Source organism: Antrostomus carolinensis, unplaced genomic scaffold (genome assembly GCF_000700745.2).
Source record: "Antrostomus carolinensis isolate BGI_N321 unplaced genomic scaffold, ASM70074v2 scaffold11305, whole genome shotgun sequence".
NCBI classification, from domain to species: Eukaryota; Metazoa; Chordata; class Aves; order Caprimulgiformes; family Caprimulgidae; genus Antrostomus; species Antrostomus carolinensis.
Window position 1 is genome coordinate 131,279 of NW_010315791.1, and position 18,754 is coordinate 150,032.

Genomic DNA, 18,754 nt, shown 5'->3' on the forward strand with positions numbered 1-18,754 from the left:
TGCAGTGAGTGGGCATAACTTGAAATAGATAGCTGTAAAAAGGGACAGCAGCAATGCAAATTGGACTGAATAAGAAAATTATAACCTGAATCATATGACTGTAAAAACAGCAAAAGCAGAGTGAGTAAAACTGAGACATCTCTACTTAAACCATGGTTTGTAAATAACATGGAACCAGGTAGAGTGACAGCGCAGCACTGGAAAAGCTGAAGCCTTCCTTCTAGGAAATTGTTACATGCTTTTATAATTTAATTTGTATTCAGAGGTAACATAAGACCAAAACTATACAAGAAAATGCTTATGTATGCAAAGTTCTCTAACTGCATATAAAAATTATAAATGTAAATTTTTTTAGATGAGTCTGGGTTTTTGAAGTCATTAAAAAAAAAAAAATCAGGTGTTTTCAAGTCTCTAGTTACAGTTTACTATGCGTTCCACAAATTCAGTCATTCGGTTCAAATTAGACCTCAATCCTTCTGCTTTCTTTGTGAATACAGAACAGGATCCAAACCCACTTCAAGTTTCAATGTGCCATCCCTGCTGAGTAGGCATCACTACAAAGCATTGATAACTCAGCCTTTCCCTTTAAAGGTGAAACAGACTTTTCAGTCAGGACCTGTGGGCTTTTTAATAGTTTAGATCCCATTTTAGCTGCTCCCTAAAGCATAATGCCTGGAGCACAAACAAGAGGGCAAAAACTGAAGTCAGAGGTATTCTGCTAACTCTAATTGTATTTATATTTCAACTAATTCAAATCAAAACACAGGGAATTTGAAATAAAAGCTATTATTCCCAGGACACCCCATGGCCCAAAAAGGAGATGTAGCAGCCAGACTGTGTCTGCTGCTGTCATGGGGCTGAGCAGGACCATAAGCGAGGCTGCATGCGAGATGGGCACATGTTTGATCTTTGATCTAATTCCCTCCTTGTGAAAGCCATAAACTGGCTTAACACCCAAAAAAAAGTGCTCTTCCAAATAGATAATGACCAATTTCAGGAGCAGAACCAGGAAACAGCCATGTACCTTATTGCAGAGATAGTGGGTCAGGAATGAACAAAATTCACCCACAAAACCAGCTGTTGCTCTGCTTCCCTTTTCCTCAAACCCTTTCCCATCCAAGAGGGCTTTGTGGTTTGGTGCCCTGCTCCAAATGTACTTTCATCTAAGCTCTGTCCTGACTCCAGTCTTCATCCACACTCAGCAGGACCCTCCAGAGGGTTTCCAGCTCAGAAGATCCCCAGGTTCCTAACCCTAACCCTCCTTCTTGTGCAAAACTCCCACAAAGCCAAGCACGTGCAGCTCCTGATGGAGGTGGGGAGGACAGCACGCCAGATTTGGGAAGCAGGGAGCACAGATGTGAGCAGTCACACGCCTGACCCTTCACTGGCTGTATTTAAATGGCTTTCTTTGCTCCATCTTCTCCTCAGGATTTATGGTCCTTTCTCACTCCAAGCTCTCAATCACAACCGAAGACATGTACAACATGGGCTAAAAAAGGTCGTCAGGAAGGGATTGTACATGTGCTTCAAAAGACAAGTTGCCTGCACATGTCACATGTGGCATTCCAGGAAAGTTCTTGGCTTGCATACTGGTGTGCCCCTGCCTAACAGTGGGAGAAGTGATTTATGATCACAGTTCCTGGCTCTTAGGGAATTCAGTCCAGGACGCTCATTTTTCCTGACTGCGGTGAAAGTCACAGGTAGCCAACAGGCAGGTGTCAGCAACTTTAGATATCACCATTGAGAGCTTGCTACATGCAATCCTTAAACAGGGTTATTTTTCTTCAGTCCCTTAAGGTCTTGCTTTTAGCCACTTGTTCCATTAAGCAGCTGCCTCTGTTTTAACAGAAATAACATAATTTTCAAACTTTTCCAAACAGCTCCATTCTTTAACCTCCTCCCAATTATACTGACCACCATTGGTTTTATTTATTTCTCTAATATCTCTCCAGTACTGTAGCATGCAGAAATACAAACTTTATTTCCACAGTACCATATTAATCTCTCTCAAAACTCATTGCACCATACAAAGAGATTCTTTAAAAATTTCAATTAAAGGAATGATTCTGAAGTTTCTTTTAATATTGGAAACACCATCTGATGTCTTTTTTAAAAAAATCATAATAGGTTTTTACAAGCATCTGGCAGAGGAGGATACACCAGCACACACATCTGTACTCAAAGCAGAGTAAACGTTGATAGTGCCACTAACTTTGTATATACAGCTGTACCGCATGTGCAGAGTATAATGGAATAACTACTACTTGCTGTATTTTTATATGCCAATCAATACATGCATTTTTGTCAACAAGATAGAAAGGCTCTCTGCCTTTGGTGCTGCACCTGGTACAAGCCATTTAGACAGACAGAAAGACATCCTGAGGGGTAACTGAGGTTGAGACTAGGATGTTCCCACCATGCTGGCACAGCTGCTTTGCCTTTCCAGCTAAAAAAAATGCAAAGCAACCTTCTCACTGAGCTAAGATTTTTCTAGGGCAGCGACCAACTCCTACTGCCCAGTACTTTCACAAAACCCTAGGTCCTTCTCCAAGTTCTGCTGCTGTTAACATGATAACTTCAAGTGTTCTTGACAGGTTGAGATGGGGGCCTGGGTGTGAAGAGAGATGGAAAACACATCTTAGTCCCTGTGGTATGCACTGTCATAAACTTGGAAAAAAATGAATACCTGTGGCTACCGAGAAGTCCCAAGTTGATCAAAATATTTTCTCTTGCAATATTTAACAGGATGAATTCTTAACAACAGAAAAAAAAAAAATTAGTCTATCCCTAATGACTCACAACTTGCAGAGGTGAGCAGAGAGCAATCTTTTACTACTGAAATTTTAACATCCCTTTGGGGAATTCAAAACAAATTGTTTTCCAGGTAAAATTCAGGCCCCCAATCTGTCTAATTCATAAAGAGTCTCATCTCTAACAGATGACTGCATTGAAGTTACCTTGGTAATCAAGCCAAGAGAAGCAAAATAATCCCTTTAAAAATTAGCACCACTGAAAACCACAACACAATTCTGCCTGGAGCTTCAAAACAACCTTGAGGAAGAAAGTAACCAGAGAGTATCAGACTAAAAATAGTATTCTGACAATCTTTGGAGTACTATAGAGCAAACTCACACTTTTCTTCTCTCCACAGGCAGGGACTTGCTATGGCATCAGTCTACAATGGGATTTGTATTTTATACCCAAAGCACACAAAAGAAAGAGCAGCTAAATGACCACTGGATGTCTCTAATAATTTGCATTTAGGTACAGAGTAGCTTCAAGCAGTTTCCCTTTTCTTGTGGAAATGAGGAAGAAGAGAAACAAGAAAATAGAAAAAGAAGAGCAAGTATGTTGACATTTATTCCGAATAGTCATAACGCAGAGGCACCCACATCCTCCATTGCTGCTGTAACAGCTGCAAATATACCCATGGAAAGTTTAGAACGTACAAGTCCAGCTGCCTTCAGTCATCACAGAGTACAAAGTACTCAGCATGCACCCTGTTTCTGTCCTGTTAAAGCAGATATGCATCTTGAAATAATAGATCAGCTTAAGGAAATAAAGGCACACGTGTCCTTAATGCAAGCTTTTTGCTTTTATACTAGTTGCAAAAAACTGTAACATCCTGTCTGGGCTAAGTCTGAGCGTATAATCTGTGAAGAGATGGGGTTTATACAAACAACATGAAAAACAGTTATATACAAAGGCAACAGCACTCTGAGGTTTTACAAGACAAATAACCCAAAGCTGTAAACACACTTGAAAAATAATTAGCTCATCAGTTTGCTTTTGAGTCCCTTCATTTTTTTACAAGTCTGCAATAAAATGAAGTAGCTTCACATCAGGCTACTTTTGGTTTTGTAGCACTCTGAGAAACCTTTTTACATTTGTTGATATTTATATTCCTGCGCTGAGTAGCAGATCCATTATGGAGTTAGGCTCCATTGGGCTGGTTGGCCCCAATGAAAGAAACAGTCCATGCTTAAAATGCTGGTGATCTTGATTTTTTTACAGCTATTTCCTATGACTGGAAGGGGATACATTTGTCTGAGCTGAACACATGGTCAGCAAGCAGCAACTCTTGGTTGCTTTAACATGTTCCCACTCCTCAGCTAAGTGTTGAAAAGGCATGTTTAAAAGGAGACTGTGAAAGTTTCTGCTCAAACCATAGCACACAAGATCTTCAATAAGATGCCAAAGGTGGCACCAAGCTCTCAGCAATGAGGGGTCTATAAGTTCTGCAGCTCAAGCAAACACAACTTGCTTCCAGGGAGATGCTCCTGGGCAGCCCAGGACGCTGCAGAGCCCAGGCAAGTGCTTACAAGCCCGAGAGGCTGAAAAATGCATTTTGGGGGTTTTGGCTGGGTTTTTTGGTTGGTTTCATTTTTTGTTTTGTTAGGTTTTTTTCTCCAGACTAAACAGACATAGAAGATATCATTAAATGTCACTCCACTAACACTTCATTTCAGTCACTCTCTGTCTCAACAGAGTTCTATTCCGTTGAGCTCAGTGTACTCTACCCATCTCTAGAAAGAAGAGCATGCGATAACGTTTAGTAGAGCAGTCATTAATCTCCATTTCTGGCACTGTTCTGGAGGTCTGAGCAGCAGATATCAGTCATACATATATAGTGGTTTTCTAAAGCCTCCAACACAGCCAGTGGCAGTTGGTTTTGTGGGAGTTTGCTGGGATAACTCTTATTTGCTGTCCCTACTTTTCACTTTCCTGGCTTCTAAAACTGCTGTTGTAAGCCACTGAAGAAGCAGCAGGGTCCAAGTGATAACTTGCCTTCAACTTCTTTTCTCTGCAATGGCATTACACAGTAAAGCCTCAGGCATGTAAATATAGCACTGCTAAGTCAGAGACACTCCTTCATTGACTGTAAGCAAGGGTTACCACATCAGATTTTGTTTCTTAGTCTATGCAGGAGAAACTAATAGATATATAAACAAATGAAGAAGCAGACCAACTGGGACAATGTTAGGCAGGTGACTCATCCAACCAACAGCCCTTTAGTAAGGCAGAAGACCTCTCTGTAAAATTAATTCCCTTCTGGATTATTGCCTCTCAAAGCAATAACATAAATCCACCTAACATTTAGGTAAAGGGATATTGGATTTGACAGATCAACAATGATCATGTTTGTCTACAGAGTTATAAGGTCACTCCTGAAGATCCAGCTGAGAAAAGCAGGTGCATGTGGCAAGGGGCCAGATATCACAGGGCAGCTAAAGGAGATTAACCTTTGAAGAAATCAAAAGATATTAAGAAATCATGAAGGCAGAAGCAGTCTCACAGGAACTAGCAGTTAGTTCACTTTTCATTGCTAATAAGAGATACAGTAAAAGCCTGCATTATTCTGCAGTTGTTTGTTGTCATTTTGTTTTGTGTATTTTTTTCTAAACATAAAGATCAACTGACAGATCACACAATTCAAACACCTTGAAGCAGACACTGTACAGAATAAACCTTCCTTTGAAGCAGAAATCAAGCAGATGGTCCTCCAGGTTCAAAGACCTCTAAACCCCATTCTCCAATCCCACCCACTGCCAAGCTCTTCCAGACATGCTCATTGCAACTTCCTAAGGGAACACTGACATCTGACTGGAGATGCGTTACTGGGACAGACCCCAAAGCATTAAGTTTCCAGAGAAAATTTGTCCAGCAAGATAAACTACAGCAGAACCCACAGAAATTCAGCTCTAGGTATCCACTGCAATGGGGTAACATCTGTCCTTGGATGATGTTTTGTGCTGCCACATTCATGTGATGAGGGTTGGGGTGTTATACAGCTCCCTGTGCCTAGTGTGCTCCCTTCACAAGACTTCTCTTTTCTGGATTTAATTAAACTAAAGAACACGTCTTCTTTCAGAAAACAGAGCACAGAAACTAACCTGCTAAATTATTTTTTATTCAATTCAACTTTCTTTCTGTTTGTACAAGTCTTCACGGGTCAAGATTAATGTACCACACATACGGCATGAGCATGTACTGATATCACAAAATTGAAGCTAATATGCTACATCTCTCTCTCTCTCACTGCTGCACAGAATATCTAAGCCACTTCAAGCAAAGAGCAGCTCATATTTAGAGCTTACCTCTGGAAAAGTGCCAAATCAAGCATCCTAACAGGGGAAAGGGATCAAGAGACTTCCCTCCTGGCTCACTCAAGCCTTGCTCCACAACCACTCATTTTCCAGCTTCCCCAGCTGGTGGAGTGACCAGGCAACCCAAAAATCTCTTGTTCAGTCACAAGGCAGCTTGGATGTGGATGTCTTTGCACCTAAGAGCATCTCTCAAAATAATTGGTTCTGCAGTGCAGAAAAACTTTCCTCCCCTGAGCCAAATGCAGTACAATAGTCATCTCTTCACTGAAGGACACAATTCTAACATCTCCAAGCAACCTGCTAGGTACCCAGACCCTGGGTTGAGACAGTTGGAGGGGTTGGTGGACTGCACAGCCCCTCCTGAGTGCAGGGCAGCTGGTTCATAGCTAAGAATATGGCTCAGACCTTGTCCCAAGAGTTCCCCACATGGATCAAGCCGTACCGGATACAGCGTCAGGCTGCAGTGACACATCAGGCAGAATTCACAATTCACCTCCTCCAACACCAAAACAATTGTTAGCCCAAGAAGAAACCTCAAAAAGAGTTTTTTTAAACCTGCTGGATTTCAGAGATATGCAGAAATCTGATACAAAAAGCAAATGAGCTTACATAGAATATTTGTCTTTGCATTTAAAATACTGGTCTTTAAGTAAGATATATGAATGTTCTCAGCTAGTGTTTTGGTACAGAGTACATTAAACTGCACATGGAAGATCTGCAATAAATAACACCCTTCTCAAAAGGAAGCCATTTGACAAGGAAAACAAGACCTAAAACTGAATGGCCCTTCAGGATGGGGCACCTAGATGAGAGGTTGATGGACACAACATGGCTGGTAAAACAGAGGGGGATGTGTCCAGCTGAGCCACTTGGGCTGGGTTCCCAGGCTCTCAAAATCTAGTGGGTTCAACATCATGGTGAAGGAGGATACATATATATAGATATAAAACTCCACACACATATACATATAAATATACTTATATATATTAATTCTGGTTTCTCAACTAACTACATAAAAATATCTCACAGAAGCAGTGCAGTAACTATAGATCATCTGCTGTAGTGACCAGACACAAGAGTCACCTCTCTAAGGCAAGTTGGCAATTGTGTCAGGAGAATCAAATTATCAACATGGCACTAGCAGTGTAAGAAAGAAAAAGAAGAAATCCAGTCCAGGATTTCACTCCATCTAACAAAGCTCAAACCAGCAACAAACAGGGGGAGAAACAGAGTCCAGCCCCTGCACTATTAAGTCAATTTGGTACAATTCTCTGGTAGGCACTTTTCACCTAGGACGGTCTCAGGTAAATTCCCAGACTGGGGTTTCATTCCTCTCTAGCAACACCCAAGAGGCTTATCTGTTTATCAGTCACCAATTTATTCTTCTGAAGTGATTAATTTGTTTAAATTCATTTGTATCTTTGGGGGTATACTTTTTCCCCTGTGGAGTATCAGATTGTTTTCTCAACTCCATATTAACAGGGAATGTGGTTATAGTAAATATGTGTGGTTTTAACCTTTCTTTTGGGGATAAAGGGAATATAGCAGCAGGAGTGTACAGGTTGGGAACATCACTTCAGTAATTTTTTGAGAAACAAGTTGTTGGTCCCCAGGTTAATAATATTGACTGGTGAAATCTGCTCCCAGTACAGGTAATTTCTAACCATAAAAAATGGTCATGGTAAGAAGCTGGATTAGTCTCAGAGGACAGATGTAGAACACAGTTGATTTGAAATTATTGTCAGACCTTAAAATTATGCTGAAAAAACTGTGCAACTGCCATAAGAACCTCCAGCCTCCAAATACACCCGTTTTCTACACTGTGGTAAACATGGTAGAAGTTTTTGTGGACTGCCAGCACTAGTGTGCTTGCAACAACAGAAAAGAAAATTATGCTACCTAAGACCAAGCATCTTCATGTCCCCACACGGTGTTCCCTATGCCCTGATGTACAGCACACTGCCCTGCTTTCTACAGAGGCAACAGACATGGGTAAAGTTTTGAGTACTGCAAGTGCTATAAACACAAGAAAATGGCCCATTTCCTCTGCTGCTTTCACTTACAGCCCTCCAGGTTTGGAGAAGACCATCATCTGACCTGTAGCTCTGCCACCATGGTGGTTGTGCTGCAGTGGCTAATTCCAAACTAACGCTGTGAGCAGCACTCAGTGCTTTACAAGCCTCATGGAAACATTGCTTCACCTTCTTAGAGACAAGTGACTGCAGGATCTCCAGCACCAAGTTGAAAAAATGAATTATCTATGCAGACTCAGGAGTAAAACTCAGGAAATTCTTGTGTCACTGACTGACATTCAGGTTCTTTTTTCCACTCCTCAAGCCTGGAACGACTGAATTAAGATCTGCAACAACAGCCACAGCTTCCTCAAAAGATGGTCTAAAAAAAAAAAAAAAATCAGAAGCAGTCATTAAGTAGGCAAGCAAGGATTAGTTATGCTAATTTGGAGAGACTTTCTTAATCCTGAGAAGTAACAGCAGAGCTGCACAAAGAAGCAAACAAAAGACTCAAAATGCAATTCTAACAGATAAGTTCAGAGCACCTCTCACCTGCAAACTCAGCCCATTCCAACATGATTTCACTAAACTGTTTTCTACTCAAATTCTGTTTTTTCTTTTCTCTTTAGTCATGTTCCTTTTGTATCGTGGTGGCTGCCTTCACTTTTTATTTATTGTACTTCACCCCCATTATGATTTTTCTCAGCCAGGTTTTAGCTGATTGCAGGAAGAGCACATCACTCCTGGCTTGCTACTAGGAACTGATGGACAGCAGTGCTCATCATCTTACAGGTGCCTTCCATTTGGAGAAGCTGCACCATTTACAATACAACAGAAAGCGAGGTGGTGGCAAAGGAATTTCTCTGTCTGGGCCAGAACCTGTTACTAAAATCTTCGATATTTAATCCACACACTCTGTGTAAGAAGATCAGGAATGATCTCCTTATATAAATGCCTACATCCATGCAAAAACATTAGATCATGGTGTCTGTTAGTAGGTCCCTCATGCCCATGATTTCTGCTTCAGAATCATCTCTGAGCATATCAGACAGCCACTGCAATCGGATTACAGCCGTGGTGAATTGAAGTCCGCAGTTTTACACCTGGGATGCATCTAGCCCAACTGGCTGCATTTCCAAAGAGGTTGTGAGCCAGTTTCTAAAGCTCTGAGCTTTATTCTGTACATCTGTAGGTATTTGCTCATGCTTCTGTATTTCATGCTTCCATTCCTGCAAAAACCTACGTTTCAGAGCACAAGCTGCACCCACAAACACAAAACAGGGGGCACGGCCGCCGGCACCGAGCCTGGCAGGGCAGGAACCTGGGCACGAATCACGACAGAAAGGACCACAGAGGTGTGCAGCACCAGGATAACATTGTTCCCACAATGCTGTAGGATTTCAAAAACCAAATTCAGCGTATTTTAGAGCTGGAAGCAAATCACCAATGAAAAGAACAGTCAGACTTGTTTTACCAGGAGCCTGGCATCAGCCACAGAGGACAGCGACAAAGGTAAAGAGAGAAATAGAGAAAGATCCTCAGGGATCTGGAAGACTAAAGGAAATAATGAAGCATTTGCTTCAGAGCCTGAAAATTGTATGATAGAGCGTTTGCTTAAATGAGCAGATTGTGACTAAAATACAACATGGCACCTTAATTCACCTTTAGCAGGGGCTTTCGGGAAACTCCTGTCTGCCTTCAGATGGTCACAAGTAAAAAGAGCACTGGCAGATAATTCTAGAATAAAAAGGAAATAAAGAGGAATCCAGCAGCACTGTACAAAGCAGTCCAGTGAGATGCTCATGACAGGGTATGGCTCTCCCCATAGACAGAAGCAAAACATATGTCGTGCACTAATATTTCAGAACTCGTTCCTACTAACCATGCAGTTAGGGTATTAAAAATTTCTGTGTCACCACAGAAAGAGACACAAATAAGGGTGCAGTAATACTTCAGGGTGATGTTCCAAGCTTAAAAGTCACTTACAGTAAAATGAAATCTATTTGGTGTTTATTTTCCGCAGGTCAGCACTCCTAAGCAGATGGCCGCCTTTAGCATCAAATGAGCACCTGAGGAGGGAAGGGGAAGCAAGTAACTCCAACAGGCCATCTGCTTCTTAATTGTAAAGCAAAGGGCACTAAGAACTTTGAGGCATTACCAACCATACCCACACTGTGCCATACCCTCCCAATTACTCATTGTCAGCATCAGTTAATTCCCCCATTGTTGTGATGTGATGCTTTCCCATGCAATGCCTGAGAGCCACAAATGATTGTGCCATGTGTCATGCTCACTTCTCCAGAGAATATGTTCCCCCAAGCCAAAATATTTCATTTGCAAATCACACCTGAGCAGAAGTTGATAGGAAAAGGTGGCCCCATCTGTAGGTACAGTATCTTTTTGGCTTCAGCAGGGTATAAGCAAGTGCTTAAATGCTTCACAAACCAGACCATAGGAGAAACATGTACACTTCTTTCAAACAAATATATGTATTAACCTTGCTTCAGACAGTAAATATTTATACATTACCAGTTATTTATGAAAGTTTTTGCTCTGCATAATTTACAAAGGACAAAAAAAACCTGTCTGCTTCCAAGCCACACACACTTCCTCTTCCTTTTAAAATATTAATGTCTCCTTTGGTAGAGGATCACCCATGACTTCATATATAGGCGCTCTGTTCTCAAGCGCCCACAGCCTACTGCAGCCTAAAACTACTGCTTTTGAAAGACAAAGAATGATTTGGCAGGCTGCCTGCACTGGCTTTTGTTTCTTAAAAAGAAACAGATGAAACAGAGCAATGCCAGTCTCCCACCTCATCTCCTTGTTTCCTCTGCACTCTAGCTGACCAATTTTGCTGAAAATTTTGGGCACTCAGTTTATTGACCATGCAAACTCCAATTACTACACCAAATAGGTGAAACTGTGAAGAATCTAAATTAAAAAGTTGACTCTCTTTCCTAACATCATAACACTGCCTCTTTTAGGGAGATTTAATTGGTCTATAACTTGCCCAGACACCTATGTGTTATGCTTATACAATTTTACTTAAACAATAGCACCTTCTGCAAATGTACCAGCTTGAAAGGAGATATCTGTATCCTCAAAAGACCTCCACAACTCCTGCAGCTGCAGTTGTACAGAACACCTTGGCCTCCACACCACCCAAAGTTTTGCCTGCAAGAAGAGCTTGTTCTGCTTTAACCCTTTCAGCAGAATTACACCTGCTCTCTGATATAATTACATCAGATTAGCAACATAAAATGCAATTTTGCTAGTATAAAGGTGTTTTATAGGAGCATAAATATTCCTGTACAGGAATAGAAATTAATAAGACTAGGGAAAATTCCTTCTTACTTATCTAATTGTTTCCACACTACAATACTATCAATGTAGCTTGCTTGGGTTTAGAAAGATTGTTTATAAATATTAGGCCTAAATATAGACACAACATGAAAGTATCCATGCCAGAAAATTTTGTATGGTTTTAACAGAAGCAAAAGGTCTGTAAATATATTTAAATAAGATATGCAATCTGTTCACAATAAGTGTTAAAAAGCCAGGACAATTCAATTGTCAAGAAATTACAGCATTGACTGAAACCAATGAAAGAACAAGCAAAAGAAGCAATTTTAAAATTTCTTAAGTAAATAAAATACTGAGAAAAAAACCCTCACAACTAAAAAAAAAAGTAGCCTGAAAAATACCAGTTCTAATTTGTAACAAATGGAGACACATTGTGCATGTGAAATTCATGATAACCTGACAGTAAGGATCAAACTTACAACACTTTGAATGACAGAGATTCCCTTGTCCAACTCTCCACAGTCCTATTATAATTGCCTATCTGACAAGAAAAAAAGACAATGGTGACCTAAGGAGGCCTTTTTTTGCCTCCTGTCAAGGTAAATGCTCCTCAGAGAAACCATCAAAACATTAAATTCATCTTTAATCTCCTGGAAAAAAATATTTGGCAAGAAGTAAAACAAACAAACAAGTTAAAATTCAACTAAGTCATTTCCCTTCTTCTCCAGCAAAGACACCGTTGTCCATGGATTATTTAAGTTAACTGACAGATAGTTTTATCAAAGCCTTGTCTACAGGAAAAGAAAAGAATAATGCAACTTTAAATGCTGCTAACTGCAAGAAGGTCACAAAGATTTATGGTTTACCCTCCTGTAAATACCATTCTTTATAACTGATCCCCAGGAGATTTACTGAATGCTCAATAACCTTTGTCTGGTGAATGTGAGCAAAATCATCAGCACCATCTCAAAACCCAGTTTATTCAGCAAGCCAAGAGCACTGTGCTTGCAAATTGACCTCAACAGCGCCATTCCTTCTGTCCTCCCTTCTGCAAGTTGGTAGTAATGAAGATGCTGTTGTGATGGAGAATCTTCCCAGTCGAGGTTGAACTTTAAAATGTACTTGGAAAGAGTTCTCCAAGCCAAATGTCACTGAGCTGGCCTTGTGGGCCCAGCATGGAAGATGAAGTGTGTACACAGGGCTCTGCAGGATTACCGCTGGACAGACTCTTTCACCTTCAGCTAAAAGAAAAACTAAATGTTTGCACTGAACTAGGCAGTGCCTTGGCAAATGGAAACAGGAACCACATCTGCTACTAAATAATTTGTAGTTTTCTCAACTTCAGTATTACCAGGGATCTCATTACTAGAAAAAACAGATACGCAAAGGGGAAAATGTTTGAGGTCAGTCAGACTTCTAGATACGTTAGCAGAAGCCTGCTTAAAGGAGCCTGACAAACTCGTCCCAAATTCTATGTGGAGTCAATGTGAGAAAAATTAGGACAGCATACAAGACAAATGATCACTAGAGCTTTGTATCTCTGTGCAGTCCCAGACACCACCACAATTGTCCAGTCTCAGATGCCCAGTAATGGCAAATTTCTGCCTCCAAAGATGCATCCAAATATCTTTATGAAATTATCCATGGTGCAGCCAGCCTCCAGGAAAACAGGGCATGCTCTGACACAACACATAGCACAATGAAAGTGTTCTTTGGCATAACAACGAGCAGTTCCCAAACTCAGCAGTTTTAGCATTGCAACAAGAACTGGTGAGCACCGTGGCCGATGCACACGCAAGCGTACCTGCACCACAGATTACTTGAAGAGCTGTTGCCTGCACAATGGTCCAAATTCCGCATCCTGTTGCAAGCCATGTTCTTCCTGCTTAGAGATATGCTCGAGAGAGACCCGGTCCCGTTAGCTGGGATCTGATTTATTTATTTATTTATTTATTTAACTAGTGGCTGACTACTGAGTACAATTCTACATCTCCGTTAATTTTTATTAATGCAAGAAACATGGGATAACCTTGCTTCTCTTCTTGTCCCATGCAATCCCTCTTTGTGATTTTATCTCTCCCTGCAGCAGCCGTCCATGCAAAGGGAGCTGGACAGAGAACACAAACGTCCTCGCAGAGGATTACAATCTATTTTCTCACACTCTCTCCTTTTCTTGCATAAAAAGAAAAAGTATTGGCACAGCTGACAGGCAAACAATGAGGATATCATGGGAACATCTGCTTCTTACAGGTGTTTGCAGCCAGCATTCAGCCTTATTTCCCTCTGTCTAGTGAGGCCAACTTGCATAAACTGCCACGAGTTTGCTAGTGCACAAGTGAGCTTTAAATCTCTGACCTATCTGATCCCTACTGCTGTGGTTTTTGCCCCTTTCCTATTTTCCAGATGTATTATTTTCAATGACATTTTGGAAAAGGCAGAAATTATAGCCCCACCCACACTATTTAAATAGCTCCATGCTTTCATCTCAGTTTTAAGCAGAAAGTTGGGAGCAGTCCCCCAGGCCTGGATCTAAACTGCCCTAGTGTTGAAGATGATTCTGATCTGAGGTTACAGCTGTTACCCACTTAATGCAAGTCTTATGCCTCCCAAAGTTCCCAAGACGGATGCAAATAGATCCAAAGCTTTAGGGGGACTAAGATCTGGTGTACTGGTTTCTAACCCATCACAAACTTAGAGTAAAATTAAGTCCCGCCTGTAAGCATCCATCTGTTACTTCCAGTCACCCAGCACCAAGTCGAATATTTAAGGAGTGATTTATGATTCCATTTATTTTACGTACCTCAAAATGAACCATGCAAATAGTGAAATATTTTAAACTAACCAGTAAAAAGTTCCCAAGCGCCTGAAAACATCTGCATCTCCCTCACCCACACACAAGAGATTCCAAGTTTTTAAGTGAGAAAATTAGGTTTTAAGTTATTCTATTTTCAGAGAAATTATGTCTTGAAAGAGATAACTTGGCCTTTGAAAGAAACCCAGCTCCCCTGGGTGGCTCTTAGAAAGGCTGTCAGAAGAGTTCTTCTCCTTCCACCCACCCTCCAAAAAATATTAAATTGCACAGATAAAAAGAATATAATAAAAAGGTCAGTGTTTTTTTGAAGTTTAGTCAAACATAAATACCATCTCTGATAAGCAGTGGCCCTGGGGAGTGGGGATACCACTGACCTTTTGCCATGCAGGAGTCAATAAGAGACATCTAATGTCAGGGGAGATAATACAAAGGTCTCCAAGCATGAAAATATGTGTATACACTAATCAGCCTGCACATTTGCTCACACTTGTTTATTTTTTCCACTGATCTCACCACCACAGGATGAGGGGAAATCCCTAGTGTTGCTGATGATCTAGTTCATGCACTGAATAAGTCAATCTAGATCAGGGTAGCAAAGATGAATGGAGTCTGTTCTGCAGGAATTTTGCTTCTGTTCGTAGGAGATATTGAAAACATTCTCAACAGTGACTTCAGACAAATAAAAATTATTCCTATCATCCTGAGCTGAGAAAAAAAAATCCTTATTGGATTCACACCCATGACAAAGGAAGCAAGAAGCCTACAAAACCTCTTTCTTTGCCAATTATGAATACTTACAGTAGATTTTTTTAATGAGAGAAAAATGTTCCTTCCTTTCAGGCCTCTTGGGGATTCTTTTCTTATTTCTGCCTTCCTAAGAAAGGGTACACTGGAAGGTCAGTGGAGAACCAGAGGATCTGTGTTTCCTTTCAGCTGGCAGAAAAGGTCAGAGCAGTATATAAATGCCTACCCTGATGGACTCCAGGCAGTAATAAGGAAGGCCTTAAGGAAGCCTATAAATAACCAGTATATTTGCCCTTTCTTGGCATATTTCCTGCAATAAGGTGTTGAAAGGACTCCCAAAGACCTGATGGAAAGGACTGCATCAGAGCAGCAAGCAGTGCTACTCCCCTCCTGCAGCACCGTGCTCAGAAAGACACTTCAACTGTCACACATTCCCAAAGTCTTGGTTTTTACACTGTGACCATGCAGCCAGACTCCCTGTGTTCTGTGACTCCAGCTGGCCCTGGACTTCAGCAGAATCTTTTGCACAACTCAATGCCCAGGCTCTGGGGAACCTTGTCTCCTTATGGCTTTGACCAGATTTTACATCCTCCAAGAAACTGCTGCACCCTGTTGCTGGATCCCAGGAGAGAGCTACAGAACACTACATCATGGGTGAAGGTTTTTAAAAATTAAATATGGAGCATCAGACTCTCTTGCCTCTGTTGTCTAGAATTTCCTCAGTTTTTTAATTCCTGGAGGAGCGAGTATAATCAGAGGAGCCTGTTGCTTAGAGAGGTTTCGTTAGGATCACTGCTGCAGAAGGTTTGATTTCATCCAGAAAGCACCAGTTGAGTGTCTCCTAGTCCAGTAACACTACCTGCAAATGCTGTAATCGCATGCCTAGCCCTATATGGTGTAACCTGGTAGGTAAGAAACAAATCCCCTACAGCAAAGTTTGCTGGGGCTCTCCAGGCTTCCCTCTTTTCTTGTCATCTGCACTGTATTCTGGTGCCATGACAGAGATGTTCTCTTGCAGAGAAGTGACATTATGCTCTGAGATTACTTGATCCCAAGTCAAGAGCACCAAAACTGAAACACAGTGACCTGATGTGCTTTGTTATGCCTAGTATCACATCTGCGGGGGATGTGATTGAGAGGAGGATGCTCAGCCTAGCTCTGCTACGTACTCCGAGATGATCAACAGAACTTGAGGAAAAAAAAAAAATTATTGATTCCATATAAAAAAAAAAATACACACACCAGTTTTGTGAGGAAATAGGCAGGGATAGAGCAGTGAGCGTACAGAGAACACGACTTGCTTTCTTCCTCTTGTTGCAGCTTTCCTGAGCTCCAGAGAAATGAGAGGTGTCACTTTGCATTCTACTATGGTTGAGACTTCACAAAGCTAAATTATATCACTCAGCTACACTGGTTGTTACTAATGAATGATAAACAAATAACATCCTGAGAGAGCTGAGGAATAAAGAGGCTGATGCTATTGTTCAGAGAAATGGAGCAGAAAACGTGAGAGAGGCAACAAGGAGAAAAGTTATTATTGTGTAGGAGCCCAGTGAATGCTTAAAAAAAAAAAATAGCATTTGCATTTGCTCAGACAGTTTGTCCAGTGCCAATACACCAGGTCTCAGAAGGTCATTTCTGATTTTCATGAAACACAGATCAAATTATAGCCATTCTTATAGACCAAGACAGGCTTTAAGAGAAGCGGCAAATACCCTCAACTTTAATGCTGCCAGCAAGTCAACAACAGATATAGTCTAGCTTTCTATGGACTGTGTTTGGTTCACACCATTCTACTGATGCTACCAGTTAGAAAGGAGGAAAGTACAGCAGAAGACTGTTTTTCAGGTTGAATCAAGCCTGTCAGTGTTAAACAGGAAATCTAGGTCTGGGTGGATTCTCAAGATAGCCATCTGGAGCTCACATCTGGAGAGAAGTTAACCAGTGGCTGCATGCCACTATAATCATTCCTCCCTCAAGTACTGCAAATGGAGCATCAAAGCAGAAAGCAGGTGGTTCTTCCAGGAGGTTCTTCCAGGAGGTAAATGAACCACAGACAAGGGTTAGAAACTGTGACACACATTTGATGAGGTTTTTTTTTTTTTCCCCTGCTCATAAAAATTGTCAGAACAAATTACCCATTGGATGTTATACCAGGTTACTATATGCCCAACATCTCCATGCTTGTTGCTTTGCAGAGAGTGGAAGTTCAGTGAAAAGTTTCCTCGAATAGACATTAATTTGGAGAGTATAAACCAGCATTCTGTTTGTTACACGACTACAGATCTATCATACTCCAATATAAACAATTCATCTCATGATATGGACATTGCTACTAATTTGGGGACAGCAAATTCAGGAACTTGTGAAATCTCTCAAGGGTTTCCAAAATTTTCTCATTCTGCATCAAGGTAATCCTAAAACCTCTGATATAAAAGGAGAACGCCTGCATTGGATGCAAGCAACGTGAGTTAAACACTTGCTCTGAGCCTCTCTAAAGCCCATGAGTGCCTGCCGCCTGCTGTCTTTTTTGGGGAGGACTCCACTTGTCTCATAGCAGTGGTGTCACATTGAATAAATTATGTTAATGCAGAGCAGGAGTTTGAACTGCACATTTACAAAGCAAGAGCCCTGATACAGAAGTGAGTTCATTGAGTAGATCTGGTCAAAACCTTGGTCAAAGAGATTAGAATTGAGAAACTTTTTTCTCAGAAAAACTGCAGAAGTTTTTTGAATGCCGAAGTAGTTTCTCTGAAAAAGATTTTCTTTTTACTTTTTTTTTTTAATTCTCTCAAAAATACGTTGATAAAGTAAAATTAAATATTTTCTCATAAATTTGCAAGTGGAGTCTCAATACCAGAAGAGGACTCTCATGAATCTCAAAATGTTTAAGCCTCACCTACATCTGAAGGCAAGCACTACCTATATTTCTTCAGCACCATTCTCAAGGTGAAGTTGGAGTGAAGGTGCAGACCCAGATGATGAATCCCAAAGTGCACTTCTCTGTCCAGAAGACCAACTACATACCTATAAACAACTCAAGGACAACATGGATATTTCTTCAGGACTTCCCAGACCTTTTTGGCCTGGTACGTTGCACTTGTCCCAGGCCTTCTCAGAGGAGGTGACACCCCTGCATGCCTTGGCAAGCAAGCCAAAGGAAAGGGCTCCTTCACTTATCTCCTGCCCCAGAAGGTGAAACTTCAAGAACCACTTTCAAATCTTATTCTTGTTATTGTGCCTGGATCCAAGGTACAGGAAGAGACCAGTATTACCATTTAGGAACTATGACAAGATTGAATCGATCTCGAGTTTATCCTGCTATGAACAATGTCTTGAAAAATCAGTGCTGTAAAGATTTTGACAGGTTGGTGACCTTTCAGCTTATACTGTAAGTGATTTCAGTCTGGGGAGTTTGCTCCTCGCAAGAGCTCCTCTCCGTATTCTGTACTGAGATAAACTGCAGCTTTAACTGCAGCTGGCCCAACATTTACAGAAAGTACTTCCAGACACGAACAGAATATATAAACCAAAGTGGCAGACAGAACCTCTGAATTTTTAACAGGAACATTCCCTCAGAGGCACGTAAGAATCAGAAAGAGGCGGTCCATTGTCACAGATTTTTTCATAGTAGATATTAAAAATACAACAGTAGGATTTTGGGGATTCACAATGAGGTAGGAAGTTTCTTCCTTATCTATTCAGTTCTGGCCTGGACCAAGAGACTTCAGGAAGTTGCTACCATTTCATGCTCAATGCAAAAGAACATGAAG